The sequence below is a fragment of the Eptatretus burgeri genome, chromosome 4 (genome assembly GCF_056783735.1).
Source record: "Eptatretus burgeri isolate ZD-2024b chromosome 4, Ebu_testis_v1, whole genome shotgun sequence".
In the NCBI taxonomy this organism is placed as follows: domain Eukaryota; kingdom Metazoa; phylum Chordata; class Myxini; order Myxiniformes; family Myxinidae; genus Eptatretus; species Eptatretus burgeri.
Window position 1 is genome coordinate 63,680,560 of NC_140964.1, and position 19,346 is coordinate 63,699,905.

The 19,346-nt window shown below is 44.0% G+C and overlaps 1 pseudogene; it reads right to left on the reverse strand.

The window, feature by feature from the left end:
* Window positions 1-13,984: 13,984 nt before the first annotated feature.
* On the reverse strand, window positions 13,985-16,639 carry LOC147028211 (uncharacterized; annotated as a pseudogene).
* Window positions 16,640-19,346: the final 2,707 nt, after the last annotated feature.

Genomic DNA, 19,346 nt, shown 5'->3' on the forward strand with positions numbered 1-19,346 from the left:
GCTTGTGGAGCTCTTCCAACTGAAATCGAAAAACCTCCTTCACTGCCTCATGCAATCTGTTGTTTCTCGAATAGAGATTTCATCGCTTTCTTTGGCTTGCTTTCAAAAGTTTCTTTGTTTCTCTGATAATATCTCCAGTTCTTAAAACGTTCGACCCCCCCCCCCCTTCCAGCATTTTATCCCTCTTCAGTTTTTTCACTTCTCTCCCAAATTCCTGGTTTTATCATTATGCAGAAGTTACCCACTTCTATTGTTGTTTTTAACTTTCTTGTCTTTCTGTGCCTCTGCAGACAATTATTTCTTACTAGCCCATGGGCCATCCTTACTGGCACTGTTTCTAAAGTTGCTTGAGCCCACGTAAAATTGTAACATGTACTACCGATGACCGTTTCACCATCACCTTGTCTATCGCTTTCCCCCTTTCTGGTATCATGGCATTTGCTTGATTCACTCAAAATGCTGCCTTTCTTATCGTAGGATGCTGCTTTTATCCTCATGAAATTCAAAAAAAGTGTCATTAATTTGTTTCCGACAACTGTTCACACAGGGGTCTGTTCCCACGATCAACGGATATCAAGAACATCGGTTACCGCTGTGTTCCTTACTTTTGAACTTCCGCCTCACTCCACCATGCTCTTTTAGACGGTATTGGCATCTCTTTTCTTTTAATGCTTTGTTTAAATTCCAACAGAAAAAAATTGATGCATCCTGTAAGAATAGCGAGAAGGTAATGGTTGCAAACCATTCCTACTTAAAGCGTTAATTTGCAGCTCTCAGATGTCTCACCACTCACAATGACTCTCCATGTTTCCAGCAAGCCTTTCCTAACAATCATCGGTGTAGACTGCCACAAGGAAGATCGGGGAGTGGGGGGGGGGGGGATGCAATCATTCCTAACAAATGTGATCCAGGAAATCCTTAATGAGGAAAACATAATAAATCTAGGCCCAACAGCCTCCTCTGTTGGATGGTAAGCCACTGCTTGTTTCTTGAATACCTGGCTCTCCACTGCTGTGATGCTGTTCGAGGCGACTAATGTACAGCTTTGAGACAAATGCCATAATTTGCACTTGGGGTTCATTGGAGGGAAAGAAGTATGATCAGTAATAATATCCCGTTTTATAAAGTTTGTTAAGAAATAAATTCAAATCCAAGTTTTGACCACTGCATGTACCTTTTGTTCAGAACTTTGCATCCCATGTGAGCCAGCACTCATCTTTTGAGGTCTTTACCATCGTGTGATGTCATGCCACCATTTTGTCAGGGTGCAACTCATAACAAACATAAAAGGGGCACAGTAGCATTTATTTCATGTGAATATTTTCATTGAATTGGATCTTTGGAAAAGAGAAAAACTCGAAATACTGCAGTAAAGCTGTTTGAAGGATTTTCATAAATATCTTTCAGTCCACATCATTTTGCCACTTAGCACTCAAGTGGGATTTGTGTAAATGCGGCCTTTTTACCTCAAGCACAGTAGTTTTATTCCTAATTTGAGTCATAATTGCCTGCCTAAGATTGGAAACGTAAGAATCCGTCCAACAGGATATATCACGAGTTTATTGAAACCACCTTCTTCAAAAACGTATACATTGAGACAATTGTATGAAGCCACAATAATAATAGTTATTGCTGTGTTTTGGGGCTCGTAGGATAGCCGAGAGGTACTGGAAAGTTGGGCTATTTTGAACACTTTTCTTACATTTTTACAATGTCATGCAAAATGCCAAAATAAAAGACATTGATCATAAGCACAGTTTGTGGACAGTATAATTACCTTTATTTTGCACAATTTTATACCTGGAATATATATATATATATATATATATATATATATATATATATATATATATATATATATATATATATATATATATATATATATGTTATTATTTTTATTTTTTTGTCTTCAAAGTTACCCTTCAATGGTAAAAGAGAGAGGTTACTTGAAACAGTATTTTACATTTGTGTGGGAGGTAAGATATTACCTGAGAACAGATAGAAATGTATCGAGTAGGATGGTCATGTACAAGTAGCTAGCTGATCTCAATGTTAGTAAGTAGGGAAATGTAGCTTAAGAATTGCTTTGTTTGAATGCGCACTATTCAGGGGATGGTGTGTTAGGGATTAAAGTTAAGGAAATTGTGTGTATAACCCCTTGTTATGTCCCACCAGGTGGGACCGCATGGCATCGGGGCTTTGCTGGGCAACCGAGAGGGGAGCGGAGCTCTGGACGCCTCCAGGTGTAGAGCTAATGACTCCTCCAGGGGCGGAGCTATGGATGCCTCGAGGGGGTGGAGTGTTGGCCAGAGAGAGCAAGAGGAGGATCCTAAATTGAGTGGGTTCAGGGCATTTGGGAGGATCATGACTCTAAGGAGAGCCTGGAAGAGAAGGATGGAGAGTTTCTGAGGATATTCGTGGCTGAGGAGAGGAGAGGAGGATTGCTCCGCAGAGGAAACTGCTCTGTTCATCGGTGCCTTCCCGCCTGTTTGCCTCCATGCCTTTCCCCGTTCATCGACCTGCCTGTGTGCCTTTGACTCTCCTGCTCACATCCTCATCACCTATTTGTCTCATCACCTGCTTGTCCACCAACAGCTGAGGTGACCCAGTTCACATTCCCCATCCTCTTCTGTGATTAATTCTGGTGTGTGGGCACCATAGGTTTTCTTGTCATTGTATATAAATTGTGTATTTTTCATTCGGTGTTCCCCCTTTCTTCACCATCCCAACCTGCCATCATATTCCTTCACTGGGTCAACTTTCCCCTGGCTTGGTTTCAGAAATAAATCAGTTTGTTTTAACAGAGCTAAAGTTTTCATGTCTCACCTTGGTTCTCGCGCGTCCAAACCTGCCATTAATCAAACAGTCTGAGGGAGTAAAAAAGCCAGTTTGGCCCATCCATCCAGCATTGGTGTTAAATGGCATGGACATGACATTTGGTGTCAGGAGTGGGATTTTTTGAACCTCCTCACTCTGTCAGGAGTGAAGGACTCAAAACCTGATCAACAATTGTTGATCAGGAGTGGGATTTAGAACCGAAGGTTTTCCAAATTTAGAGTTAATTGGTGTAGGGAAAACACGTTGGAACATGCTGCAAATTAAAATATATAATTTTTTTAAATTGTTTAAGTGGGAAGAAACCTGCTGCACAAATTAGCGGATGTGTGGGAGATAATGGCACGAGGAAGCAGCAAGGAAGAAGGAAGTGAGCCGGGGTCGGGGACTAGTGAAGAGCGTAGAGTAGAAACCTCCCCTATTCCTGAGCAATCTCACCAGGAAGTGGGCGTGATGTCCATCCAGGCCATGTGTAAGATATATATATATATATATATATATATATATATATATATATATATATATATATATATATATATATATATATATAAAAAAGCCTGGTGTTGGCGCAGTGGTTCGGGCAGCGGCTTGGGATCCAAAAGGTCCTGAGTTCAAGCCCCGTTCGGCCACTGAATTAATACACCAGGGGGTTGACTCAGCCTGTCATCCTTCCGAGGTCGGCGAAGTGAGTACCAGTGTACTGGGCCGGTGTATACCCCAGTTAAAATAGGTGTACCATATCCCTGTGTCGTAAGAGGCGACCAGGGTTGCGTCAGGAAGGGCATCCGGCGTAAAACATGTGCCAAATCACTATGCGGATCATACGGATGATCCGCTGTGGCGACCCCTCACGGGAGCAGCCGAAGGAAGAAGAAGAAGAAGATATATATATATATATATATATATATATATATATATATATATATATATATATATATATATATATGTATATATGTATATATGTATATATATATATATATATATATATATATATATATATATATATATATATATATATATATATATATATATATATATGAATAAATGATGGGTAAAATGTTCAAAACAAATGCATAAAATGGGTGAAATGAATAAAAACTAGAAGGGCACTTGGTAGAGCACACACCTCTGCCATGCAATGCCTGATCCAATAAATATATTGTTTTTAGCCCCGTCTCTCAATGGTGAAGAATCACTTAAAACATTAAATAAATCTTGTATCTGGGTTCGGATCTTCACCAGAATCGAATCAATTCGTCCTTGTCAAACACCCTACAGGGTGTGTCAAACACCAACAAGTTTCGTCCAAATCCATCCACAACTTTTTGAGATACCCTGCACTCAAACAAACAAACAAACAAACAAACAAACAGACAGACAGGGGTGAAAACATAATCTCCTTCCACCTTTGGTGGCGGAGGTAATAAAGACGATTTGAAAAATGATAACAGAAATAATATGAAGGAAAGTAAGGAGTTGTGCATGTGTGGAACAGTGCGGACATATACTCCATTTTGTCTGCAACTATATCTTTTATTTTGCCGATTTTACACCACTATGTGCAAAAACTGCCATTAGTATTGCATGTCTAATGCAATCAAGACCTGGTTTCCGTGCTGAGTGAGGATCAGATTTTAAAATCTTAAATTATGGCAATGGCAGCGCAAGAAGAAACCTGTACGAGAAGTATCGCACCTTCAGCTGCCCACCTCTGCTGATCTGGCCTGGTGGCCAAGGACCACGAGATAGTGGTGCAGCAGCAGGTGTATGTGTAGATTCAGTGAATCCAACCATGCCAGCAATGCAGCCTTTGAACAAGTCGATGTCAGCTCAATCTTCGAGAAGTCGGCTCTCATATGAATATTACAGGTTCAACACCATCAACACTTGGTCTACCAGCTGATTGAAGTTTATTTATAGCAGATCATGTTCATATTATAGTCTGTACTAGCAAATAACCCATCGCTTTACTGACAGGGGAGGGGGTAGAGAAAGAGAAGAGAAGACAGGACGGCGAGAGGGAAGAGGGGGAGGGGAAGCAAGGAAGGGGAGAAGAGCGAGGAAGAAGTGGAGGTGGGGAGAGTGACGCTTCACGAAACGTTGCTATACACTGTGGGAGGGAGGGTGTGAGAGAGAGACAGGGGTGTGGGAGGAGAGTGCTGCATTTTATTCGGAGAAGGGAGCGAGGAGGGGACAGGCAGAGAGTGGGGAGGGGGGAGGGGGGTGAAGGAAGAAAAAAAAAAAAAAAGAAGAGGGATAGGCGAGGGGTGGATGTGGCTTAAGCAAAGAAAGCGATATGTCTTGCTTAATGACCGAACACATATTTTGAAAACTCATGTCAGAACAGCTATACACACAACACAACAGAGTTTGTAAAGTTAACCACTGTCACATCTGCAAAAGCTTTGATATCCCAGTTCCAGAAAATTTGTGGGAACATTAACCAAAAGCTTGCACTGAAAAGATGGAAGTTCCACTCACGTACAACCTAATGATTCCATCGAGCATGAACATCGAAAACAAAGCATTGCAACCAGATGTCATACTTAAGTATAAAAAGATAGAAGAGGGCATTGCTCAGTGAGGTTGTTAATACTCGTGATTTTGGACGAAACAATGCAGAAATGAAGAAAATGACCAAGTACCAAGATGTCCAGAATGAAGTGGAAAGATCATGGAAGATGAAGAATGCTAAAGTTGTACCAGTGATGGTTGGAGCTTTGGTAATGATGACAAAGAACCTCACAGAGATATTAAAGACCATCCCTGGGAATATTACTTCAAACGAACAACAGTTGAAAGCTGTCCAGGGCTACGTGGCGATCCTGAAGAGAGCCCTCGGCACAAAAATTGAGAATAGAAAACTTCACAGCTTGGTCCATGAATCATGATCCCTTACCAAAATAAAGGTGGATACTTTGAGCCCACCCTGGGTGGACTCCATTCCACATTCTGAAACCCACATATTAAGATACCAATCAACATCAACATCAACGACACACACGCACAGACACACTCACACACTCTGAGACCTGGAAGGTCTCTGTTTCACCGCCTGAAACCCACCCACATGTGGAGCTAGCAGGCAACAGTAATTTGCACATACACACACACACACACACACACACACACACACACACACACACACACACACACACACACACACACACACACACTCGTACGGAGGTGGATACTTTGAGACGTGGTAGGTCTATGTTTCACCTCTTGAAACCCACCCACATGTGGAGATAGCAGATTGCAACTGCAACTTGCATATACACACACACACACACACACACACACAAACACATACTCATACGGCGGTGGATACTTTGAGACCTGGGAGGGCTCCATTCCACTTACTGAAACCCGTATGCGTAGATAACGACCAATAACACACACACACACCACTGCCAAATGCCGTTATGGTAATACAGTTTATATACATACACACGTGCAAATGTACACAAGCATCAAGTAAATCACGACAAACACACAGATTTACTTTGAAACAACGTTCTTTGAAAGAGGATTTAAAGTGGGTAATTCGTGAAATTCAATTGAAAAATGTTTCAAGCCACAGAACACAAAATGTCCATCTATACTCTATGCCTTCACAGGGAAAACAAACATGGTGAACACCTGGTCAGATGGACCTTATTGTCTTTTTTATACGTGTCGATGACGAAGTGAGAGGTGGATTACCAAGAGAGATCGCACAAAAAGGTTAAACAAAGCGATGTCCTTAAAAATAAAATTTCACAACTTTTGAGTGAATGAGACACTTCACAAAGAACCCACCGCATAGCACTGCAGGGCCCAACAAAGGCGGAGATGTACGATGTGAGATTGAAATCGATGCGAGATTGAAAGCACGGTTACTTTTTCACGAAACAAACAACCAAGCAGCTTGGAGAGAACTCGCCAAGTAGCTTAAGCACTCAAGCAAGCACTCTAATGAAACAGTTGATAAGAAAAGGCACCCTTAGCAGGCAATTGGCAATCACCAAACCGTCATGTTCAACGTACACCTTCCGGGGACGCCCAAAATGTCAAATGTGTCCGAATTGGACAAATAAACACTTTTCGAGGAGTTGGAACTGCTTGCAAGTTCGATTCTGGAGCTTAAATTTTGTAATTATTCTTAGTTTAAGAGATACTCGAGGCGATCACATGTGCGGAAATGAAATAAAACAAGGAACGCTGACGTCTCCGAGCATTTATAAGCTTTGCAATGTACCTAGCGATTCGTAGCTATTACAAGGATTACAAGGAAATTATGTGCAAGAGGAGGCTATTTGGCCCATCATGCTTTCGCCACACCAATACTAGATTTTAATAAATCCGTCAATACCCCTTCCCTTCGTGTGCAGCCTTTTTTTTGGCTGCTGGTTGCATCATTGGTTTGGGGCATGGATAAGCTGCTGCTGCAATGCCCCTATTACCAGTACACTGGTACTCATTTTGCCGACCTCAGAAGGATGACAGGCTGAGTCAACCCCCTGGTGTTAATTCAGCGGAAAATGGGGATTGAACTCAGGACCCTAGGATCCTCAGCCACCTCCCTGAACTGCTAAGCCAACACCAGGCTTATGATGAACAGCCTGTTCCAAGTTGCGGCCTGTTCCAAGCCAAGGCATGGTTGAGCAGGCCAAAAAAACTTGGCGGCTTCAGACCTCAGCGAGGTTACCCAGAAAACGCCTTAAGACCCCAGAGAGTGAGGTGGCCAAGGATCGCCTGATGACGGATATAATTAAATAAAGCCCTTAATTATCTTCAAAAGGGGTGTTTTAATAAACCCAAACACCCAATTTTCTCGATTGCACTTCTTTGGAGTTTTTTTATGTGCACATGCAACGTTTCAGGCTGCTAGGTTTTATGATTTTGGAGTTATGGAGGAGACACACAAATACACACACAGTACAAGCATTGCCTTTTATTTGTATAGATGCCCACCACCAGTAAAAGTGATGGGCGTCACCTAAATGATGGCTAAAAAAAGCGAATTCTGACTTTCGTATGAACATCATGCTACTTCTCCGCTTGTCTTGCATGCACTCCCTGTCCCTGCTTTTAGGCATCCTTCTGATAGGTGGTGACGTGGAAACCAACCCTGGACCCAAGACCTCCAAAATTTCCCTGTGGCGCAAATAATATGGCCTGCACTAATTATAAAGGAGCTTAGGTGAGTACACTATGTGAATCATGTGACATGTGGTACCATGCAGATGTCAGCATAGACAACATCCTCTTGTCTAACCTGGGAGAAGTGATTACCCCTGGGAATGCCCTAACTTTGACTTGCCAAATCCATCATCTAGCTTATTTGACATCGTCATCATGGACAGCGATAGTGATACCTTCAATTCTACCCATTTGAATATGACTCGCATTTCAAGCAGAGGCTCTACAAGTATCAACAATCTGGTGATTTAAATCTGGTCTGTGGCACCATAGGTTTTATTGTCATTGTATATAATTATTTATTATCGATTCCATGTTCCCCCTTTCTTTCCCGTCCCACCCGCCATCGTATTCCTTCATCGGGTTAATTTTCCCTTGGTTTGGTTTCTGAAATAAACCCATTGATTTTAACAGAGCTAAGGTTCTCGTGTCTCTGCTCGGTTCTCGCACGCACAAACCTGCCATTAATCGAACGCAGTTTGAGGTAGTAAATAGCCAGTTCAGTCTATAAGGCCATCGTCGGTGTTCATCAGTGTGGACACGACAGTATACAAATCTTATCTTGTAGCTTTCAAAGTTTCCTCATAACTGGGGTTACTTTGAACCTGAAAAGGATTTATTTATTTATTTATTTTAGTTCATTGACCACACTTGATCAAAGGCTAATCCTTTTGACTATGACTTAACAAATGAATACATCTGCATCGTCTCGAGAAATTTTTGTGGGACTGCAGCACAATTCGACCAGCTTCAGATAAGTATGAACGAACAAGTATACACAAGTCGGTCTTGTCAAAAAGAAACCCCCATTCTGGAACAGCTGTCACGTGATCCTCAAGCACAGCTTCCTCCTGCTCACTATGCTCTGTTGGACAACCCGGTTTGCTGTGGTCTTTCCCATTAATTTTATGTGACAATGTCCCCAATGAGATATTATATTTCTTACTCACTTTCTTTAAGCCATGAGGTCAGCTGTGATTTTACTGCCTCCAGAGGGATATTATTGTCTCCAGGCTGGTACCTTTTCATTTTGATTTTAACACCATCCGGACACTGAGAGAACAAGATTTTTCATGTTTGCAAAATCAAAGCTCATGGAAAAAATGATACAGAGGGCAAAAAGGCATCATACCTTTATTGGGCTACCATAATGGGCTACAGATCATCAGAGAGAATTTTTACTCTGCCCAAGTCACCACCTTGGGGGCATTCCAGTCTCGATCGGGAGAGGAGAGCCTTTCTTTAATTGTAATGCGTTGATGTGTCCAGATGTCCTAAAATGTCCCACCAAAGATATTGTCGCGTCGCCGGATCGACTAATGTCAACCATCACGCCGAGAGTCACAGTTGGAGACAACGACCAAGGGAGTGGTCAAACAGTAAAAGAGGGGAGAGAGAGAGGAGGGGAAGGAACAAAATTATCACCAACTAAGAATGTTGGGTTAGGTATAGCTAATAAGGATAGAAAGGATTGTGAGTTGGGATGTGAGAGGACAGAAGATGGTCATAAACCACTTACTTGAAACCCTCAAGGAAAGATTGCGATTGAACCATCTCAGGAAGGCAGTTCCATAAATGGGTGAAAAGAGGTACAAAAGAGAGGATGTGTGTTGTTAGTCTGGATTTTCTAGGATGGGGCTACTGGTAGAATGCATGCATCCTGAAGGAGCTGGGGAGCGCAGTCGTGCTCAGAGAGAGAGAGAGAGCTGGACCAGCGAAGAGGCTGTAAAGAACAGTGGCCAGCGGGATGCGGGAGCATCAGGCTTTGCGCTTCTGCCTCGTTTCAAGAGATGCCAGTAATGATCAGACCTTGAGATTCCACAGATTCCAGGAGAGATAGATTTGATGCTGGGGCCCAACCTGTTGTAGATATCAGTTCTCCATTGAGCTATGGACAAAGGCCTTGCAAATTGAGAGTAGTTATGATTTTCCAAGGAAAGATTTGGACTTGGATCAATAGAGGATGCCCAGTCTGTGGCTGTCTTTGTAGTCCAGCTTTGCTTTGTGGTCAGCCCAGAGAGGTCATGGCTGATGGTGCCAGCCAAGAGGAAAAAGAGAATGAACCTCCAACAGTGGCCATGGAAATAGCAGAAGTGTCTCCAGTTGATGATACTAGCAGTGACAGGCTGAGGCTTTGAGATTTTTCAGGATTGAAAGATAGCTCCATTTATCTGCTGGACGTAGTGGCACATGGCTGTAATCTGGCTACTTGGAGGCTTGGGTTGGGGGATTGCTTGAGGATGGGAGCCCTGCATTGTGCCATGCTCGATGGTACAGAGCAGCACTGGCTGATATGGTGGCACCCAACCCAGATTGTCAGGTCAGGCCAGGCCAGGCCAGATCAGATCTGTGATTTGCTACAGGTATCATGTAAAACCTGTACTAACCTGTTCATGATTGAGTGCTGGTGACTAAACCGGCTCCCACCACCAAATCCTCCTGATGAGGAGAGTGTCTGGCTATGGACACCCAGCAGGACTAAAAGCAAAACTTGTCAAAGTGTGGAGGAGCTTCTTCTGAGCCAACGGTCATTCATATCTAGTGTCCAACTGCATCGGTGGACGTCCTTCTGCAGTTGTTTACCTTTCCTAGGAAGTTGATAATAGGATTTGCACTCCTGCTGCCATAAAAATATTTCGCTCCACAAAAACACACTGAGTGGTGTGTGGTGGGGTGGTGCTGAGGTGTCGTCCACCAAACGGCGGTCCCCTCGGGTTAACCAGTGGCGGTCCCTTCGGGTGTGTGCCTGCAATGTCCTATCCCTAAGACTGAGAGTAGTTCTGATGGGGATTGATGGGGATCTATCTCTAAGAGATGGGGATTAGCCAGACATTTGTCTGTAGAATGACCAGACAGCAGCCCCTGCAGTACCGGTGGAAAGTGGACGCAGCAATGCACTGTGGTGTATGCTCTCCATGTATGTATGTATGTATGTATGTATGTATGTATTTAGGTATGTATGTCCATTTAACAGACGAGCATCAATTCAATGTCAGATCAGCAAAGAGTGATTCAGTAACTGTCTGCCTTTGTGTAGGATGGGGTTCTGTACAACACAATTTGGATTTGTCTGCAAAAGGGAAAGGATTTTCCAGATCATCAGAGAGAATCTTTACTGCGCCCAAGTCACCACCATGGGGCATTGCAGTCTTGATCGGGAGAGGAGAGCCTTTCTTTAATTGTAATACGTTGATGTGTCCAGGTATCCTAAAATGTCCCACCAAAGATAGTCACGTAGCCGGATCGACTAATGTCAACCGTCATGCCAAGGGTCTTTGACACTCGTGAATGACCAAACGATCTCCAAATCTACTGGATTTTACACTGCATTTATTTATTATGTTATTTTCCCATAGGTTCACTCAAATGCAAGCTTGATTTGGCTGCTGTTTGTGCAGGACAGGAAAAAGGCAGGAAGATATCCCTGAAAAATAAAATTATTTATTGAAGAATTCAGGGGGGCTATAAACCCAGCTATATACTGTCATCCTTGTGTTTTGCAGGTAGGATGATTCGTGTGTGTGTGTGTGTGTGTGTGTGTGTGTGTGTGCGTGCGTGCGTGCGTGCGTGCGTGCGCGCGCGCGCGCGCGCCATCTCTCGGATGGATGTTAAACTGGGCGTCACATCTGCCAGAATCTCCCCCTCCTCTCCCCATCTCTCCCTCCGCACTCTCCCCTCCCCGCTCTCTCCCACCTCTGCCTCTCTCACCCCTATCCCATCCCTCTCCCTCCCTCCCCATCCCTCTCTCTCCTACCCCTCTCCCTCTCTCCCTCTCTCTCCCTGACCCCTACCCCCCTTTGCTCTCCCCTCTCGCTGCCTCGCCATCCTCTCTCCTCATGCTGCCTTCCACTCCCCTTGTGCTGACTTCCCTTCCCCTCCCCTCAAATGGCCTTCCCTTCCCCTCACACTGCATTCCCTTTCCCTCACATTGCATTCCCTTACCCTCATGCTGCATTCCCTTACCCTCACGCTGCGTTCCCTTACCCTCACGCTGCATTCCCTTACCCTCACCCTGCCTTCCCTTCACCTCCCATCATGCTGAACTCCTCCCAAATCCCCCCTCCTCTCCCCACCCCCACACACGACATGACCAAAACTTTTGGGACACCTAAGGTGGGAATTAACCCTTCAACATGCATATGTTTATTTTCCCCACAATGCAGAGCAGCGTGTGCTGCAAAAAGGTGTCTCAATGTGACATTTTTCACAGTGCTGCACTATTTACTTTTGTGAAACACTTTTGTTCGGGTCCAAGACCAGTTTGAGCACACGGACATTGAAAAACTGCAGTCTCCAAACGCGTAGCCCGATTCTAATTTGATCGAACGTTCCTCGGTCGTCTTGGAACACCTGCCCTGGGGGGGGGCGGGGGGGGCAGAGTCAACAGAGCATGATCCACCACTGAACAAGCATTTGCTGTGAAAAAGGAATGGCACAATGTAACTTCGACCATTCGGTACAAAATGTTGTGACAGTGACTCTACATTTAAAAAAAAAACAACACAATCAAATCAACAAATTATCATCTTTCGCAGAAAATGTTTCGAGTATATGAGTCGTTTGAAATACCTGTGCTTCGCCCCTACACGCTGTTGCGAGCTATAAAGTTTGACACAAATGGTGTACTTTGCTGAGATTATATTTAAAATCCCACGCTGAGATTTTCCCAGTAATTCAGTAAATGTCTGACACACTAGGGCTTACCGGATTTAATAATCTGCTTTATTTGACACGACACTAATCGCCTTATCCACCCGAGCCCAACCCTACTCACCCTGACCATTATTGTTTGCTGTCGTGAGGGATTGTTTGTTTCCCTTGGTACTGCCTGGATGGAGAAAGGGAGAGTTGAGGTTTCATTTCATCAGATTTGAAGTGTGTGTGTGTGTGTGTGTGTGTGTGTGTGTGTGTGTGTGTGTGTGTGTGTGTGTGTGTGTGTGTGTGTGTGTGTGTGTGTGTGTGTGTGTGTGTGTGTGTGTGTGTGTGTGTGCGCGTTGGGGAGGGAATAAAGCTCATTTCTTCTTAATTCTCACCTCCTTTCCTCGTATGAACTGGGGAGGAAAACTCCGCAATGTATACCTCGTCTTTCATTGGTCCCTTCACCCCCATATTTGTGGCAAATCCATTCGATTTGAGCATTCGCTGGATGCCGCAGGGACTGTCTCATCAGAATGCAATGCACATTTTACAATGTGTACAGGTGGTCCACCCTATTATGACCGAATCATTAAGGGTATTTGGAGTCTGTTCAGTTTCTTTGTGACGACACAGTGGGATCTTTGGCGTCCACGTTGCAGACCAACAGCTCGAAGAGCCACCTGCTGGATTCGAATCAGACTGCGCATGATTCCGAGCTCCATCGAGCCCAAGACCGTATCCAGTTTGGAGGTGTCCTTGCTATCCGTGTACCGATCAGGCTATCTTGCCCAACTTGTGGGAATATATCAACAACTGATGGTGGTTCATGAGGATGCATTTAAGAAGCACCGAGGAGGAGAAAATGAAACCTGGGTGGTGCTGGTGGTGTGACTTTCTTTTTAGTCAAGTAGGAAGGCGAGCCAGGGTATCATGCACCACCCCCCCCCGCCACCCCCCAGAAATATACTTCTAATCAGTGTTTCTAGATTGGAAAAAGTATGTAGAAAATGATGAGCTATGTTAAAAAGTTGTCAAAATGTCCCACGTATCATTTTTATGCAAATTTATGCCCCCATTATCGAAAAATCTAGTTTCACTATAACTCAGCCAATATTGCAGATAACTGAACAAATAAGGTGTCTAGACACATGTTTTGAGGGTCAAAGATCATAGTAAAACTATTCTTAAAGTGATCATATGTGTCTGTGTCATGCTAGTATGCAAATTAGTGCCGCCATTACAAAATAATCACATTTTTACCAATTAAGAGACTCCATGTTGCAGAAAACTGAATAAATAAGGTGTCCAGACAGATGTTGTTGTGTTTTTAACCAATGTTTATTTATTTTGTAGTACAAGGGTCAAACATCATAGTAAAACTCTTCTTCTCTTTCCCATTCCAGATAAACAGTCAGGTAAATGCTTCTCCGCTATGAATCACTCATCGTTTTCAATGAAATCATCAGAGTCCAACTCGTCCTCTCCTTCCTCTTCCTGTTCACGCTCTCCAGTGTCCAGGAGATCAACTAGCGAGGTTGGTAGGACAGGGCCGCAGGACCATACTTGTTTCAACACTCCTTCATCAGTCCTCATCCATCCTTGCCCCTCATCACAGGGTTTTGGCTTTTCCAGAATAGCTTCATCAGCTCGGTTGTACAAGGAGACACGGTGGTTCACACGTTGAACGTGCGGCTTCAGAGCAGCGTGGCATGGAGGAAGGTGAGCCAGGTCAACCTGAGACTTGGAAGTGAGTTTCTTGTCCTCCCCAACCATTTTACGTAGCAACTTGGCATGGACTACGTCCACTGAAGACTCACGACTCTGTCCATACATCAGACAGGTGAATTGCTCCAACTGCCTCAGCACCTCAGGCTTGACATTCCAGTAGTCACCGAATTGACTGAACGCCTTGTGAAACCTGGGGTTTTTCTCCAGCTTTTTCAAGGGCCCCACCTCCCCCTTCCCTTTGAAGGCACTGGTACAGTCTTCTCCGCTGAACACATAGAACCCAAGAAGAGTGGCGCAGTAGTCTTCTCCCAGGGATTCTGCAAGCTCAGAGAGGTTGAGAAGTTGTCGATGTTTCCCTGACCCCGTATCCAGGTATAGTCAGCTTGATTTTATGAGCATGGTGGAGAAGAATCATGAAGATATCTGTGTCAGGTGTTCTGACCACAGCATTCTTGTATCCGAGGGCAGCAGCATGATGGAGGTACAGTACCACCCTTGTATCAGTCTCTTCCTGGTTGCTGTAGATTGTTGGGAGCTCACACACATCAACCTGAAACACAAAGGGGCATTGCACTTCAGTCACCACCAATTCTAGATCTAGACAAAAATCACAGATAATCACTTTTAATTTACCAATTTTACCAATATTTAAATATAAGACTGAAAGAAAAAATCGCATCACCAATCACCAAAATTTTATCCTATTATTCACCAATCACCAAGAAGCACGTTGGCAATGTTGCTGCCGTGCACATTAGTAGTGGTTTTGTTCAAGTTATCCCACTCACAGTAGAATACGAGGTTGCCCTCTCCTGTCACAATTTGGGGTGTCTGATAGGTGAACACTTCGTCCATGACCTGGGCCAGGGCAGTTTCCAACTTTAAGCCGAAATCGGAGCTCTCAGAGTGGCTAAGCCTGTGTAACATCATGGGGAGCTGCCTGCTTCAGAACAAGTGCCTGACAGTCACACAGAGTAGAATGTGTTTTGGTAACTTCAATTTTCCCTCTGACACTGCATGGCACAGGTCTTGCCTAATGGAGAATACCAGACGCTTCATCTTTTCAGTGTCCATGTCTTCCTTGCCAGCCATAACCGTGCTGAGGAACTGGACGAGGTCTGGGGGTAGGATATTTTCAGGAGTGAGCTCCATGTCGTCGGCTGTTGGTGACCAGGGTTGGTCTTTGGACTTTTTAAAAGCCTCTAGAATATTCTGACGAAGTAGGAGAGCAAAGTTTTGGTACTTATCTGTGCTTCCGAGAGAGTAAGCTCGTGCAAGAGCATTGGAAACGGTGATATTTGAGCTGTACACAAGCCAGAAAGAAATGGTATCAGCTTTGTCATGATCAACCTTCGTGAAATGGATATGCTCCTTGATTGGGTCATTCTGTAGGCGTTTTAGTAGTTTCTCGGAGCGATAATTTGAGTTCTCGTACCCATTCGATTTAAATTCTTCGATATAGAGCAAGCGCAAGGAAGATAGCTGTAGGACCTCATTTTGTTGGACGACCTGCGTTTCAATGCGTTTCCGTACCGAGACGAATGCCTTTTCATGGGCGGCCGACATGCAAGCCTGCTCGGTATCTTTTTGCTCCTTCGGCTCTGCAAGTCCCGCGCTCGTAGTTAGCGAATGCTGTGCGGAAAGATTTAAAGCATGATTGATGGTGTTTGGCCTCACAAGCAAAGAGGTCTTTACTTTTCACCTGTCCATGAAGTCGAACTAGACCCATTTTCTCAGCCCGTGATTCAATTTGCTCCCATGCATTTTCTTTGTTCTTATAAGATGTGAAGTATACAGGTCTCTCAGTTTTGCGATGACCATCTTTGATCTCAACTTTGTCACAGAAAATGCATTCTGGTGGGAAGATGGGTCCAGCAGAACCCCCAGATTTACGAGGGAAGTGATGCCGCTGTGAGGTTGATGGTTCTGGTTCTGTATCATCTCCCAGAAACTGAAGGTTGCCAGTAAAGCGCTGATAACAGTTGTGGTGATACCCAACACTTTCCAGGTCATCGGGGAGAGTTGTTGGGATGTGGTCACACACTGATGGCATACGATATGGGGACTCGTGTGATTGGTGGAGACGTTGATCCTGGATCTTCTGAAGCTGTTGTAGTTTTTCTGTAGCAGTTCCTTTGATTTTAGTGAGGGGTGTAAAATGACCATGATCAGACATGGCTGGCACCTGAAGGATGCATGCAGGTGGAGAGCATTTGTGGTCTGCAGGATCTACACTCCGTTTTCTTTTGGGCATGCCGGCTCAATGTCTACTTCTACCACCACTGTTAGAGAAATGAATGAGAAATCACCATTAATGTTCAACACGCCCTGTTATTAAATCTGGACTTCTCAATCTGATAACAGATGTTCTTAGTGCAACCATCATGTTCTACAGTGGCCTAATGTTTGATGCTAACAAATGTATTTGGGATACAAACAGTGATAACAACAATTAAGCTAGAACCCTACTTAGATTTTAAGAGGCTAGCCATAGCTAACATGGTGCTAGCTCAGCTGTGATGCTGCCTGTTTCTGGTTCCATGCAGAAACTGACGTGTGTGTGTGTGTGTGTGTGTGTGTGTGTGTGTGTGTGTGTGTGTGTGTGTGTGTGTGTGTGTGTGTGTGTGTGTGTGTGTGTGTAGCTGAGTTATCTTCTTACCTTGCTGGTTTGGAGGTTGAATACCCAGCAAAATCAGTTGGCATCGACGAAGATGCAGAACTCTTAACGGAGGTATTGAATACATTTACGAAAATCGGAAATGGCAGCACTGGCAGGACTAATTGCATAATAGCATGCCAGAGATTCATGTGGCCACTTCAGGAATAGTTTTATTGGATTCGCTCGATATCCCTTATTGTTGGGTTTTCCGTCTGTTGGGTAGTCGATCTAGTCGAAAAAAAAAAAAAACATTTCCAATTTTTTTTTTTTTGAGATTTGTTCTACCCTCATTATCAGTATTTAATATGGTGATTTCAGTTAATTCATTGGCGATTTCGATGAAACTTGGTTGGTAGGTTCATACCATGACCTAGTTGTTTGCAAATGAGAACCGTTGCTATGGACACCACCGTTGCCAAGCAACGGGACTTTGAAATTTTTTGTCTGTCTATCTGTCTGTCTGTCTGTCTGTCTGTCTGTCCCTCTGTTCGGTCCAGTGCTCCATTAATACAGTGGCGATTTCGATGAAACTTGGTTGGTAGGTTCATACCATGGCCGAGTTGTGTGCAAATGAGAACCATTGCTATGGACACCACCGTTGCTATGGTCACCACCGTTGCCTTGCAACGGGACTGAAATTTTTGAAAAATCATAAAAAAAAATTTCGAAAATCAAAAATCGGGCCACTAGCGACTGTGGGCAGTACATTCAGCCATATTGTCAAAAATTTCCAGCCGAATCCTATGGAAATTGTCGGAGAAGATAGACTTTGAATGAACCCTGGTCGAAAACAATAAAAAAACGAAGTTCGTTATATCTCACAGACTATGAGTCAGATATACATGAAACTGGTATGGTAGGTTCATGGTATGTCCTAGTTATGTGTGAGAAAGAACCGTTGCTATGGACCCCTCCGTTGCCTAGCAACGGCCGAAAAACCTCTAAATATGTGGGTATTTTAACGAAAAAATAATCTGCAACATTAACCCTTGAAGCTAGAATCATGAATTTTCTTGTGCTTAATCCTCAGGTCATTCCCCATCGAACGGGCCCATCGCGTCAGGTTCTATTGGGTAGGCGACTACCCATGTCCGGCGTGTGTGTGTGTGTGTGTGTGTGTGTGTGTGTGTGTGTGTGTGTGTGTGTGTGTGTGTGTGTGTGTGTGTGTGTGTGTGTGTGTCTGCAATGCGAGGCTCCACAGCACAAACCAGCAAACCGATTTCGATGAAACTTGGCAAACAGGTGCCATATGGGGTGGGAATCTGCGCGTTTAAGTTTCGTTGCTGAGCAACCACCCATTGCTATGCAGCGGCCGAAAAACCGCTTTCACTCTCTTCAATACTTGTCCGACAGGTTTGAAAGTGGAGAAACGACACTTCGGAATTAAACACTTCGAGATATTTAGAACATTTTACTCGAGCCGATTTTTGATTTAGGTTTTATTTTTCAAATGGTAGTCCTTCAAAAATAGGGCGTCTATTTACTGTCATTTTTTTAATGAGGGGCTTAGGAAAGTGGGCGTGGCTTATGGCAAGTGGGCGTGGCTTATAAAAAGTGGGCGTGGCTTATAAAAAGTGGGCGTGGCTTATGAAAAATAATGTGTGGCTCAGGCGGTGGTCAAACAAGAGCATTGAGAGAAGTTTATCAGGTTTTCCGTGTGTGTGTGTGTGTGTGTGTGTGTGTGTGTGTGTGTGTGTGTGTGTGTGTGTGTGTGTGTGTGTGTGTGTGTGTGTGTGTGTCTGCAACGCGAGGCCCCACAGCACAAACCAGCAAACCGATTTCGAAGAAACTTGGCGAAAGGTGCCTTATGGGGTGGTAGTGTGCGCGTTTGAGTTTCGTTGCTAAGCAACCACCCGTTGCTTCAATGCAGAGGCCGAAAAACTACGTTCACTATTTTCAATACTTGTCCTACAGTTTTGAATGTGGAGAAACGAGACTTCGGAATTAAACACTTCGAGATATTTGGAAAATTTTACTTGAGCCGATTTTTGATTTAGGTTTTATTTTTCAAATGGTAGTCCTTCAAAAATAGGGTGTCTATTTACCGTCATTTTTTTATGAGGAGTGCCATTTGGCAAAATATGCAATAGGAAAAATCTTGCCAGGCAGAGGAACAATTGTATGTGAACCAATACGTCTTGGCAATGAATCTTCGTCGGTGGATCGGTCAGAATGAAAAGCATCGTATCTAGCGCTTCGATCCTCGCGGATCCCTCGTCGCCTACCGACTTGTCATGCTCTTTGACCCTCAAAACATGGGTCTAGATACGTTATTTGTTCAGTTATCTGCAATATTGGCTGA